Source organism: Capra hircus, chromosome 13 (assembly GCF_001704415.2).
Source record: "Capra hircus breed San Clemente chromosome 13, ASM170441v1, whole genome shotgun sequence".
Taxonomy (NCBI): Eukaryota; Metazoa; Chordata; class Mammalia; order Artiodactyla; family Bovidae; genus Capra; species Capra hircus.
Genome location: NC_030820.1, coordinates 20,678,942 through 20,692,525, shown reverse-complemented (window position 1 = coordinate 20,692,525; position 13,584 = coordinate 20,678,942).

The window sequence follows — 13,584 nt, the reverse complement described above, 5'->3', positions numbered from 1 at the left end:
GCTTCTGCGGCCCAGCAGCCGACCCGGGGGCCACTCGCCGCCGACGGGGTCTTCCTGGGCGCTAAAGGGTTAATTACAGCTCGCCATTCCTGGGAGGGCGTGTGCGGCGGAGGTGGGGGGTGCGGGGAAAGCAAACCCAAGCCAATTCGGTTACTGACCCAGCGAAGCCCTTTCGGACCCCAGACCCGCGGGGCCGGGGCAGCGCGCGGCGGCTCGGACCCGCCACGGCGGCTTTGTTATAAAGTGTCAGCGGGAGCGAAAGCGAGAGTTTAAAGAAACAGGAGGCCCACAGAATTTCCTACGGGGGCTTTAACTGGCTTTCGCTAGCTCGTTTGTTTTTGTTTTTTCAGCTCGCGGAAGTGCTTCAGCGTTAACCCTTTCCAGCCCTCTCAATAGTCTACGTCTTGTTTTGAATAGTTAACTTTATTTTAATTGGGTAAAGATTTACAAAGAAAGGGAAGCAGCACATCGGTTAAAATTCTAGAACCAGACTGAGTTAGGATTCCACCTCCCCTACTGATTAGCTAAATGGCTTTGTTTTCCTTAGAGTCTCAGTTCCCCATCCGTCAAATGGGGAGAATTGTAGTTATACCCTTAAAAGGTGGTTGCATTGGATTAAATGCGTTAGTAGGGAATAATTAAAGAGTTGAGAACAGTGCCTAGCACGATGTACATGACTTTATGCTTCTTAAAGAGAAGAGAGGGAAGGAAGAGGAGAGAAGGCATTCCAAATCAAATGGAGAAGTCGCCTCAGTGGCACAAGTGCGAAAGGTCCTGTTAGTCTTTTCCATGCTCTGAAAAATTCATGGGTGCCATCCATAACCACCTTAATTTTGTCTCAATACCCACTGGAAGTGGAGCCAGATAATTAAACTACTCTTCCAATTTGATGCCCAAAGAATGCCTCTCTCATGGTTACTTGGCTGGTGAGCAGAAGAGAAACAAAAAGTGTACCGTGTTGTCCTCAACCCCATACTCAACTTGCTATTTTGCAGATGTTATGCACACACACTTTTTTATGCTTGTTGCTCTCTCCTGAGTTTTCTTCCAACCAGTTGATTGTCCCTCCTCACCTTATTTACAAAACCTGGTTCTTTTACTTCTACCCAGCCAATCGTTTTTAAGTTCTGGGTAACCTTACACCCAAAGCTGAGTACCTGAGATTCTTATCTATTTAACATTAAGTTGAAAAACTAATCTTCCTATCAAAATCTGATTGTCATTTAATTAACATTGATTTTTTTTTTCCCTCTGTATCCTTGGTGACCTCACTACTTCATGAATCCCTGAAGAAATAAATCGTTCAGTGCAGCTCCATGTCCCATTTATACGTAAAATCATGGGGACCTAGCAGGAGCCATTTCAAGAGCATCTCTTCCTTAGGCTGGAGTGTTTCCTGTCCCCTTTCACAGTAGAAAAATGGGTGTTTCCTGCTTTTCAAAGAAGAAACAAGTCCCTGCCTCCCCCCCAGGTATCATTTTCTTTCTTTTTTTCCTTTATTATTATATGTGCAAATTAGCAGTACTTAGTTTGGGTTGTTTTCAGCAATGCTTTGCCCTTCTGATGGAAGCTATATACCCTAAGAGGAAATCTGATGCCAAAAATTGGAAGGGAGCCAAGTGGTAATTCAGAGTGACTCTGGAGAGGCTTCTGTGGGTTTTGTCTATCTCACTGGTGCTGTTTCATTTTACTCATATCTTATGAATAAGTCAGTCTTATTCTGAAGAGCAGCCCACACAGAAAATGCTTAAGTATGGGAGAAGATGCAGGTAAGCAAAATTCAATCATGCGTGATGATTTAGTGCTCAGAACTAAGAAAGAAGTGCACCATCATAATAAAGTTAGGCTTTGGTACATTGCCTTAAATGTCAACCAATGATTATTTGTTAAAAATTATTTTTCCTTTACATTATAGCAGGTGACAGGTAACTAAGATGTATGTAGGATGGTATGTTCAGGGTGAAATGGAAAGTTCATTACTCATATGAAATCCTCCTAATTAAAAGTAGTATACTTTGTGGGCTAAATGATCTAAGTCTGCCATACATATTTCACCACAGAATAATCTATTTCACTTTGAGGGAAAGAAATTAAGATGTCTCTAAGGAAAAAGTTTCATCTTCCATCTTACTAGAAAGAGAAGAGTTACAGTGAGTGAGGTTTGTTTCTATTTACTGTAGTTATAAGAACTGAATTGCTGGGATTTTGTTTGTTTGTTTGTTTTTTACTCACTGGCCTAATTTTAACTAACCTCTCAAGGAACAAATGAATCAGCAATCTTCATGGAGCAGTACTTGAGTTCCTTGTCCATGACAAAAGATCTGAAATTCACTGAACACCCTCCTTTTAAGATCTTAAAATTGTATGTGAGAATCACTCTTGCCAACAGAGAACTTTGGGTGTTCATTAGCACCTGAGGTAATGTCTATACAGATTTCAGTCCTGTTCACAGCCCCTTTTGTATACTGACCTTCAGAGCCATTTCTGCACATTCCAAGTGCAATACTATCTACCTGAAGGTAATTACAATTACCCATCTCATCCCACCTCCAACTTTGTCATCTCTCCTAAATTGAAACTTGGCTAACAGGATACTCAAGAAACCATCATGCTTACTTAGAAAAGAATTGAGATGTAATGCAGGCTGTGGGGGGTACTCACTATTTATTGTAACCTATTTTTTATTATTTCAGGAAATAGTTTTTGTCTCTTTTAATAGGACTTGTTAAAACTATACAATTGCTGTCATGGACAGCAAGGAGATCAAACTAGTTAATCCTAAAGGAAATCAACCCTGAATATTCATTGGAAGGACTGATGCTGAAGCTGAAGCTCCAATTCTTTGGCTACCTGATGCAAAGAGCCGACTCACTGTAAAAGACCCTGATGCTGGGAAAGAGGGCAGGCAGGAGAAGAAGGGAACAAGAGAGGATGAGATGGTTGGGTGGTGTCATCAAATCAACAGACATGAATTTGAGCAAACTCTGAGATGGTGAAGGACAGGGAAGCCTGGCGTGCTTCAGTCCATGGGGTCACAGAGAATCAGACATGACTGAGTGAGTGAACAACAACAACAACAAAAGGGAAATTACTATTAGTGGATTCCTTTTCTTCAGTTCTAATCTAATATTATGACCTTTTCCTCCAGGTCTAAGTCATTTCCTCTCCGTCACCATTTGATAAAACCAATCTTTTTATCTTTAGCACAGTTACAAGAGTGCTTTCTTCATCTTGGCTGATTTTTTTTTCTCAATTCATCCCAGCCTCTCCTTCCCCTACCCTCTCCACCCTCACCTTGTCCACAAGTCTATTTTCTGTCTGTATCTCCCTTGCTGCCCTGCAAATAAGTTCTTCAGTTCCATCTTTCTAAATTCCATATATTTATGTTAATATACAATGTTTGTTTTTCTCTTTCTGACTTACTTCACTCTGTATAATAGGCTCTAGGTTCCTCCACCTTACGAGAGCTGACTCAAATGCATTCCTTTTTATGGCTGAGTAATATTCCATTGTATACATGAAATATACATATATGAATATTCCATTGTACAATATTCCATTGTACCACAACTTTTTAATCCATTCATCTGTTAATAGACATCTAGATTGCTTCCATGTCCTAGCCATAGTAAATAGTGCTGCAATGAATATTGGGGTACATGTGTCCTTTTCAGTTATGGTTTCCTCAGGGTATATGCCCAGTAGTAGGATTGTTGGGACAATAGGGTAGTTCCTTGTTGCTTATTCACCTTGTTTGACTTCTGCTCTCAGAATCAACTGAGAATTCATTATACTATTTCTGGATATTTCAGCTTTTTGCTCTTTTATAATCTTAAGTAAAATTTTTATGAATAGAGTATTTTGAATGAAATAAGCATTTAAAAAATTACATGACAGCCAGTAGCACTCTTATTTTTTTTCAGGGACATTAAGTATGCAAGAGTACTTAATGCCTTTTATCCTCATGTCAATAGTACATTTACCATTTAGATGAAATTAAAATATAATTATATTTGGCTCACTCATAATGAAATAACATACTGCATTAAAATGGCATACATGTTTATACTGTCTTCTGAATCTTAATAAGCTAAAGTTTTTTGACCAGTAAATTACAAAGTACAAAAATGTGTAGTTCAAAATAGTAGAAAACAAATTATTAAAATAGACTGCTGCTGCTGCTAAGTCACTTCAGTCGTGTCCAACTCTGTGCGACCCCATAAACGGCAGCCCACCAGGCTCCCCCGTCCCTGGGTTTCTCCAGGCAAGAACACTGGAGTGGGTTGCCATTTCCTTCTCCAATGCATGAAAGTGAAAAGTGAAAGTGAAGTTGCTCAGTTGTGTCTGATTCTTAGCAACCCCATGGACTGCAGCCTATCAGCCTCCTCCATCCATGGGATTTTCCAGGCGAGAGTGCTGGAGTGGGATGCCATTGCCTGCTGCATCCTCTTTGTACAGCCCCTGCTAAACCAGTCCCTGCTTCACCTATACCCTACTCAGGCAAAAATGCTTGCCCCCTACCCCAGCTAGTGATTGTTCTAATCCTTAGGCCAGAAAGGCTCCACCTGCTAATTTATTAGAAGAAAACATTTGCCCTCCTGATGCTCATTAACCTCAGGGGCTGTAAGGGGCAGGCACAGGCTGCTGGTTTCCCTGGTAACTGACAGTCAATATAAGGGCCATTCCCCCTATAAATAGCTGCCATCTTCCCTAAGTAGTAAAGATGGTGTCCATGTCGCTTGCCTGTAGCACCTTGTCGGGCATCACACCAGGACCCTTTATTTCAGACAGGTGAGCTCCCTTATCCAGTATTACTGATGTCTCTGTCACTGTTTTGGGGCTCTTTCTTCAGTGTCCAGGCTGGTGAACTACAAGGCTTGTGGACTTGCCCAGTGTGACTCAGCAGCTGGTGAGCTAGTTGGGATGCCAGGGAAAATCCCTTGAGTACAAAGATGTCAGGAAAAAATAACAGGGAATGGAAGATTGTGGGGTCAGTCCCAAGGTGGCTAACCCACCCAGCATGGGGGACTCTCTGGCAGCTGTCTACCGTGAGAGATATCTTTCTCTTCCATATCCTGTTAATCCCAGAGTCTTTCAAGTTTAAGAGTAGCAGTCTTGTGCTGGTGGTTCACCTTGACTACACAGGGATGACTGGTGAACACAGAACAAGGTCATAGATTATTCAAAAATGCAAGCACACCCTTGACCCACTGCCCCTAAACGATTACAGACACAAGCTTTAAGGATACTAACTCAGGAATAGACTTGTGAGTTAGACATGGGCAGTTACCTAGGTTTGGCTAGGGGCTGTAACAATAGCAAAACGAGGGTCCCTTTCTCATCACAGCTATGCAAAGCGGCAAAGCAACGATACAGCGTGAAGGAACGACAGCTACATGCCGTATGCAATGCATCACAACAGGTGGAAGGGATTGCAGAATGCCTACGGGAGTCCTCGAGTAATGCAAACCCCCCTATTCAGGGTATAGAAGAGCTGTGCACAACGTACGGGACCCCATGGACACAGTGACCAAGGAACTCACTTCACCTGCCACGAAGTTCAGGAACAGGTCTATGAAAATGACATATGCTGGCATTTTCTCCTGCCCTATAATCCTGCTCTCTCAACTTGTGGGCCAGGAGGCTAACTCAAGCCCTAAGTAAGTAAGTGAAGTCGCTCAGTCGTGTCCGACTCTTTGCGACCCCGTGGACTGCAGTCTTAGGAACTATAAAACCGATCATTCCAGGAGCAATCGTCTCAGAGCCTGTGTCACGTTAAGCAAGAGGCTACTAGCCAACACCTTCAGAATTCAATTGTTGGCACCAAAAGACGACTGCCAGGTATAGGTCAGAACAGTAACTTGCTTTTGCCCTCACCATAGGATCTACACCCCCTGAAGAACATAAAAAAGTGACCCTGGGACTAGCAGGTAAATCCTCAATAGTCTGGGTTTGATACCCTGTGTGTGGAACAGAACTAGAAAGGTACTTGCCGTTTTCACCTGTCTTTTCCCTGGACTCACTGAAGACTACCAACGTAAGTAATCTGGCCCCCCTAGTGGAGAAAAGCACCATTATATTAACCTATGGTCTGTAATTCTCTCTCTCCAGTCTATTTGACATCGGCTGTGGGTACTACAGGCCAGGGCAAAAACTACAGGTAGGAATGATATGATCTCAGAATGCTGTTTTCTGCTTGTGTTCTGCTTAATGGTTATCTTCCCTGTATTGTACCTATTATATATCTTTTATTTCGTCCCTTGCCTAAGTAGAGGGAGTCTGTTTATGGGCTAGGCAACAGCAGTGACCTCACTCACTGCCAAATGAATTTGATTGCAGGCTCTCTGGCCAGATACCGTTGTTGTCCTGTGGACATCCATAAAAAATTGACCTGATAAGAACCTGTATCCAAAGTTTGCCCACTTCTTAGACTCTGGATTCTATATGTTGTATCTGGTTGCATTACACCTCTACATACCTAAGCTAGGTATATCGCAGAAGAGGGGTGGACCAAGATTGTAAGGGTGGTGCAGGGTGTGTAGGGGTGTGATGTATGGTCAAGCCACTCAAGATGGCTGTTCTCTTGCTCTCTGTACATCCCCTGGTCGACCAGTCCCTGCTTTAAGTATACCCTACTTATATGAACTTGTTTGTCTCCTGCCCAAGAATGGCTCCACCTGCTAGTTTATTAAAGAGAAACACTTGCCCTTGTGATGTTCTTTAAACTGAGGGCCTATAAAGGACATGCCCAGGCTGCTGGTTTCCCTGGTAACTGATGAACCAACCTGATGTCAATTCCCCCTATAAATGGTAGCTGCCTTCTCTACTGAGTAGTGAATATGGCTGTCATGTTCTGTCTGCTATACACAGTGGGGTGTTGCTCCAGGACTCTCTGTTTCAGACATCTAAGATCCCCTATCCAGTGTCATTAACTCTGGTGCCATTTTCAGGTTCTTTTTCATCTTTGGGGCTGGGCCACTGCAAGGCTTATAGGCCTGCAGGGTGCTACCCAGCAACCCCTAAAAAGGGTAAGGGCATTACCTGACATTTCTTTTCATGTAGCAACAATGAGTACTAGCAACATAGACCTTATTCCTCAGTTATTTGCAAAGATAAATTCAACTCCTGCATTTTGCTAAAAAGGAAAATGGGCAAGTACTCAGCAAGCACTTAGTGAATTAATAAATGAAATATGTTAAGGAGTATGCTGCATAATGCCTAATATGAAACACTCAAAAAAGTTCTGAAAATGCTGATTTGTTGTGGACATTGTCAACCCAGGCTTCTCTGAACTGATCAAAATATGTCTGAACCTCAGGAAATATGTTTTCTAAGTGTGGGACCCAGCAGAAGTTGTTCTTGTGCAAGCCCCGGATGGAGACTTTTAACTCCTAGCACAGATCGTGGGCCTTGTGTTCACTGCTGGAGTGCTCTGCACACAAACCACCACATGACCAATATTCAGCCTTGAAGGCTTCTCCTGCGTTTCCTTTTCTCACCTCGCATTCTCTTGTTTTCCTTTTCTCTAAATTTCCTCCTTTGCATCTTCATCACTTTGAGTTTTTTATTGATGTATAATTTAATTAGCACACATAGCTCTAGACTCATTCGTTTAAAGTGTACAGTGGATTTTCTACTTCCAGAACCATATCCATCACACCAAAAACCTCATACTAATAGTTACTTCCCATTGTCCTCCCCTGGCCCAGCATCTGGTAACCACTAATCTACTTTCTGACTCTATGTATTTGCCTGTTCTTTATCCCTCACATGAACAAAATCAGACAATATGTGATTCTGGGTCTGACTTCTTTCGTTTACTGTGTTTTCAAAGTTCATCTATGCTATTGCAAGTATCAATACTGTATTCCTTTTCATTGCCAAATGGTATTCCATTGAGTGGATATATACTACATTTTATATATTCACCTGATGGACATTTGAATAGTTCCCACTTTGTTGCTGTTATGACTAATGATGCTGTGACATCACGTGCAATATATGTGGATACATGGATGATACGTTGAGTCTGTTTAACTTGGTGAGGAAATGACCAACTGTCTTCCGTAGTGGCTATATCTTTTAAAAATCTCAGCAATGTATGAGGGTCCCAAATTCTTGTCCTCTTCACTGACGCTTGTTATTTCCCATTAAAAAAAATACTTATATAGCCATCTTGGTTGGTATGAAGTAGTATCCCATTATGGTTTTGATTTATATTTCCCTTCCCTTGTAGCTCAGTCTATAAAGAATCTCCCTGCAGTGCAGGTTCGATCCCTGGGTTGGGAAGATCCCCTAGAGAAGGAAATAGAAACCCACTCCAGTATCCTTGCCTGGAAAAAATCTCACAGACAGAGGAGCCTGGTGGGCTGCAGTCCTTGGAGTCGCAAAGAGTTGAACATGACTGAGCGACTAACACTTACTTACTTACTGACTGACTATTGATATTAAACATCTTTTCAGTTGCTTACTGGGCATTAGTATATCTTCTCTGAAGAACTGTCTATCCAAACTCTTTTGCTCTTTTTTAGTTGGTGGTTTAGTTGCTAAGTTGTGTGCAACTCTGCGACCCCATGAACTGTAGCCCACCAGGCTCCTCTATCCATGGGCTTTCCCACGCAAGGCTACTGGAGTGCGTTACCATTTCCTTTTCTAGGGGATCTTCCCAACCCAGGGATCGAATATGGGTTTCCTGCATTGCAGGCGGGTTCTTTACCAACTGAGCTACAAGGGAGCTCCTTTTTAATTGGGTTGGTGATTTTCATTATTGAGATGTAAATGCTCTTCATATATTCTGAACACTAGGCTCTTATCAAGATATATGAATTGCAAACATCTTCTCCCATTGTGTGGACTGCCTTTTCACTTTCTTGATAGTGTCTTTATATGCACAACTTTAAAAAAATCTAATTTAAAATCAATTTAAATCTATTTCATTGTTTCTGCTTTAGGTACCATATATACGAAACCCAAGTCTATTTCTAAGTCACAAAGATTTATACCTCTGTTTTCTAAGAGTTTTATAATTTTAGCTATTTTTTTAAGGTTTCTAATTCATCTTGTTTCAATATTTTTATTCAGTATGAGGGAAGGGACCGAAATTATTTCTTTGTATATGGCTATACAACTGTCTTGGTAATTGTTGACAAAATAATTTTCTCACTGAATGAACTGGCATCATTCTTGAAAATCAGTTGGTCATAGACTGATTTATTTTTGAACTCTAAATTCTATCCATTAATCTATATGTGTATCCTAGTACTAGTACCAAGCTATTCTGGTTACTAGGCAAAAATAGTAGTTGGAATTTTGATAGGGATTAAACTTACTCTGTAGATTAACTTGGGAGACTTTTTGCCGTGGTAACAATAAGAAATCTTGCAATCCATTTATATGGAATGTCTTTCCATTTATCGAGGTCTTTAATTTCTTTCAAGATGGGAGTTTTCAGTGTACTAGACTTATACCTCTGTTATATTTATTCATAAATGCTTTTTTATGCTCTTATAAATGGAACTTTCTCAGTCTCATTTCTGAATTGTTCATGGCTAGCATTTTATTTTGCTATGGCTGCCAAAACAATACCATGCTCTGAGTAGCTTAACATAAATTTTCTCAGTCTTGGAAACTTGATCAAAGTGTCAGCAGGTTTGGTTTCTTCTGAGGCCTCTCTCCTTGGTTTGTGGACAACTACCTTCTCTAAGTGTCCTCACATAATCTTGGCTCTGTGCAAGTGCTTCCCTGAAGTCTCTCTGTATAAGTCTTTATGTCCACACTTCCTCTTATAAGGGCACCATTCAGACTGGATTAGTGCCTTCACTGACAGCCTCATGGTAATATAATACCCTCTTTAAAGAACTGACCTCCAAATTCTGAGGTACTGTGTATTAGGATTTCAACATATTAATTTGGAGGGCATACAGTTTATCCAGTAACAACTGGTATAGAGAAATACAAATGATTTTTTTGCTTATTAGTCATGTACCGTGCAACCTTGCTGAACTCATTCTAAAAGTTTCTTAATATGTGTGGATTCTATAGTTTTCTATATGTAAGAACATGTTTTCTGCAAATAAAGCTCAATATCTTTCTTTTGAATATAACTGTGCTTTTTTCTTTTTCTATTTGCCTGATTACCCTGGCTGGAACCTCCAGTGCAATGATGAATAGAAGTTTAGAGAGTGGTTGTCTTGTTTTTAGAGGGAAACCTTTAGTTCTTTGATCACTAAGTATAATGTTAGCTATGGGTTTATCATTGATTCCCTCTATTAGGCTAAGCAAGATACAGTCTGCTCCTGGTTTGAGTGTTTTGGTGTTTCTTAATCATGAATGGATGTTGGATCAAGTTTCTTCTTCTACATCTGCCAATATGACCGTGCATTTGTTCCCTTGGTGTGTGCTCAGTTGTGTCCGACTCTTTGAGACCCCATGGACTGTAGCCTGCCAGGCTCCTCTGTCCATGGAATTCCCCAACAATAATAATGTCATGGGTTGCCATTTCCTACTCCAGGGTATCTTCCTGACCCAGGGATCTAACCTGCATCTCCTGAATTGTAGGCAGATTATCTCTGAGCAACCAGGGGAAGCCCCAAACGGGATCCTGGCCCCAGATAGCTGAGGTGGATATCAAAGGAATGATTTCAATGAACTCAGACTCTAGCATCTCCCCATACATAGAAAAGCACTAAATTCAGTAACTTGAGATGTCTGTTTTTCTTCATGTGTGTTTAGTCAGTCCTGCCCTACAATTTGTGACCCTTCAGACTATGGTCTGCCAGGCTTCTCTGTCCATGCGATTTTTCAACTGAGAATACTGGAGTGAGTTGCCATGTCCTCCTGCAGTGGATCCCCCTGACCCAGGGCTTGAACTCCTATCTCTTGTATCCCTTTATCCTATTGATATAGTGTATTGATAAGCAAATCTTGCAGTCATGATATAAATTCCATTTGGTAATGGGTTATAATCCTTTTACTAAGCTTCTGAATTGAATTTTCTAGTATTACTTGAGGTTTATAGCAGCCATCTTGGTAAGAGATACTGATCTGTATTTTTTCTGATACTTTGTCTAATTCTGGCATCAGGATAAAACTAGCCTCTTAAGTTGGTAAGTGTACTCCTATTTTTTGAATAGTTTGAAGAATTAGTGTTCTTTAATAAACGTTTGGCAGAACATTCCAATGAAGCCACTTGGATATGGGATATTCTTTGTGGAAAGCTGTCTTAATCACTAATCAGCGTTTTTACTTTTTATTAGACTGTTCAGATTTCATTTTTGAATCTGTTTTGGTATTTTGTATCTTGTTCACAATGTGTCCATTTGTTACCTAACTTGTTGGCATACAATTGGTCATAATATCCCCCTAAATTTGGTTTTTGTTGGGGAAGTTTGGTAGTAATGTCCACTTTCATTCCTGATGGTAGAAACTAAAGTCTTCTCTTTTATTCTTGGTCAGTTGAACTAAAGGTCTGTCAATTTTGATCATTCAAAAGAAAGAAAGAAAGAAAGAAACTATTTGTCTTGCTTTTCTGTATTTTTCAATTCTCTATTTCCCTCTAATCTTTATCATTTACTTCATTCTGCAGGCTTTGGATTTAGCTTGCTTTCTTTTTTAATTTCTTAAGGTGGGAAGTTTAAGTTGTTTTAGACATTTTTTCCCCAGCTTGGCTAAGATAAAATTGATATAACACTGTAAGTTTAAGGTGTACCATGTGATTCAAGTATATATTGAGAAATATTGACCATAATGTTGGCTATCACATTCATCTTCTCACATAATGATGACTTTATGGTGGTGGTGGTAAGAATGTCTAAGATCTACTCTATTAGGAATTTTTAATATAAAATACGGTAGTGTTAGCTATATTCACTATGCTGCACATTACATCACCAGAATTTATTCCTCTTGAAACTGAAAATTTGTAGTTACAATTAATATCTCATGTTCTCCCACCCCTCAGTCCTGGACAACAACTAATCTATTCTCAGTTTCTATGAATTCAACTTTTTTACATTGCGCATAAGTGGAATCATTCAGTATTTCTTTTTCTGACTCATTTCACTTAACATAATGCCTTCAAGGTAAATCTATGTTATCGCAAATGAACAGATTTACTTTTTTTTTTAACAGCAGGATAATATTCCATTTTATGATATATATTTATCTCTTCATCCACTGATGGATATTTAGATTGTTTCCATATTGGCTATTGTGAATATTTCTGTAATGAACACAGGGGTGTGTTATCCACTTTGTTATCCAATTTGGTGATAGCGATTTCATCTCCTTTGGATAAATATCCAGAGTATAATTGCTTTATATACTTTATTGCTTTAAATAAATAAATAATTGCTTTAAATAAACAGCTTTATTTAATTTTTTGAGGAACCTCCATATAATTTTTTCATAGTAGCTGAGCCAATTAACATTCCCACCAACAGTTCACAAGAGTTCCCTTTGCTCCACATCTTCACCACCCCTTATCACTTGCCTTTTTGGTAACAGGAGGTGATACCTCCGAGAAGGCAATGGCACCCCACTCCAGTACTCTTGCCTGGAAAATCCCATAGACGGAGGAGCCTGGTAGGCTGCAGTCCATGGGGTTGCCAAGAGTCGGACCAACTGAGCGACTTCACTTTCACTTTTCACTTTCATGTTTTGGAGAAGGAAATGGCAACCCACTCCAGTGTTCTTGCCTGGAGAATCCCAGGGATGGGGGAGCCTGGTGGGCTGCCTTCTATGGGGTTGCACAGAGTTGGACACAACTGAAGCGACTTAGCAGCAGCTGAAGCAGCAGCAGGAGGTGATATCTAGTGGTTATGGTTTGTATTAGTGATATTAAGCACTGTTGACCATTTTTATGTCTTCTTTGAGAAAATGACTATTCAAGTTCTTTGGCCATTTAAAAATCAGATTATTAGTATTGGGGTTTTTGCTAATAAATTATTTAGGTCCCTTATATTTGAATATTAGCCCCTTATCCAGAGATATGGCTTCCCATATCATCTCCCATTCCATAGGTTACTCCATTTACTTTTTTGACCGTACTTTTGTGTGGAAGCTTTTAGTTTGTAGTTCAGTTATTTATTTTGTTTTAGCTTGCATTTTTGGTATCAGATCAAAAAAGAAATCATTGCCAAGATAAAACTCAAGAAGTTTTTCCCTTGAATTAGGTAGGAGTTTTATGGTTTCAGATATTACATTTAATCCTTCATCTGTTTCAAGTTAATTTTCATGCGTGTCATAAAGTATCTGTCCAATTTCAACCTTTGGAATATGAATATCAGTTTTCCCAACATCATTTTTAAAGAGACCATCCTTTCCTCATTTAGTATTCAAATATTAACTGTGTATGGTAGGTTTATTTCTGGACACTTGATGCTGTCCATGGATCTATGTCTTTTTATGGTTTGGTTACTAGCTTTGTAATACAGTTTGAAGTGTGGTACTTACTGCTTAAGAAGAAATTGCTTTCATTATCTGGGCTCTTTTGTGGTTCCATATGAATCTCAGGATTATAAACCATCTATATGACAGTCTTAAGATTATTTAGATAATCATATGTTTTTTGTTTCTATTAATGTG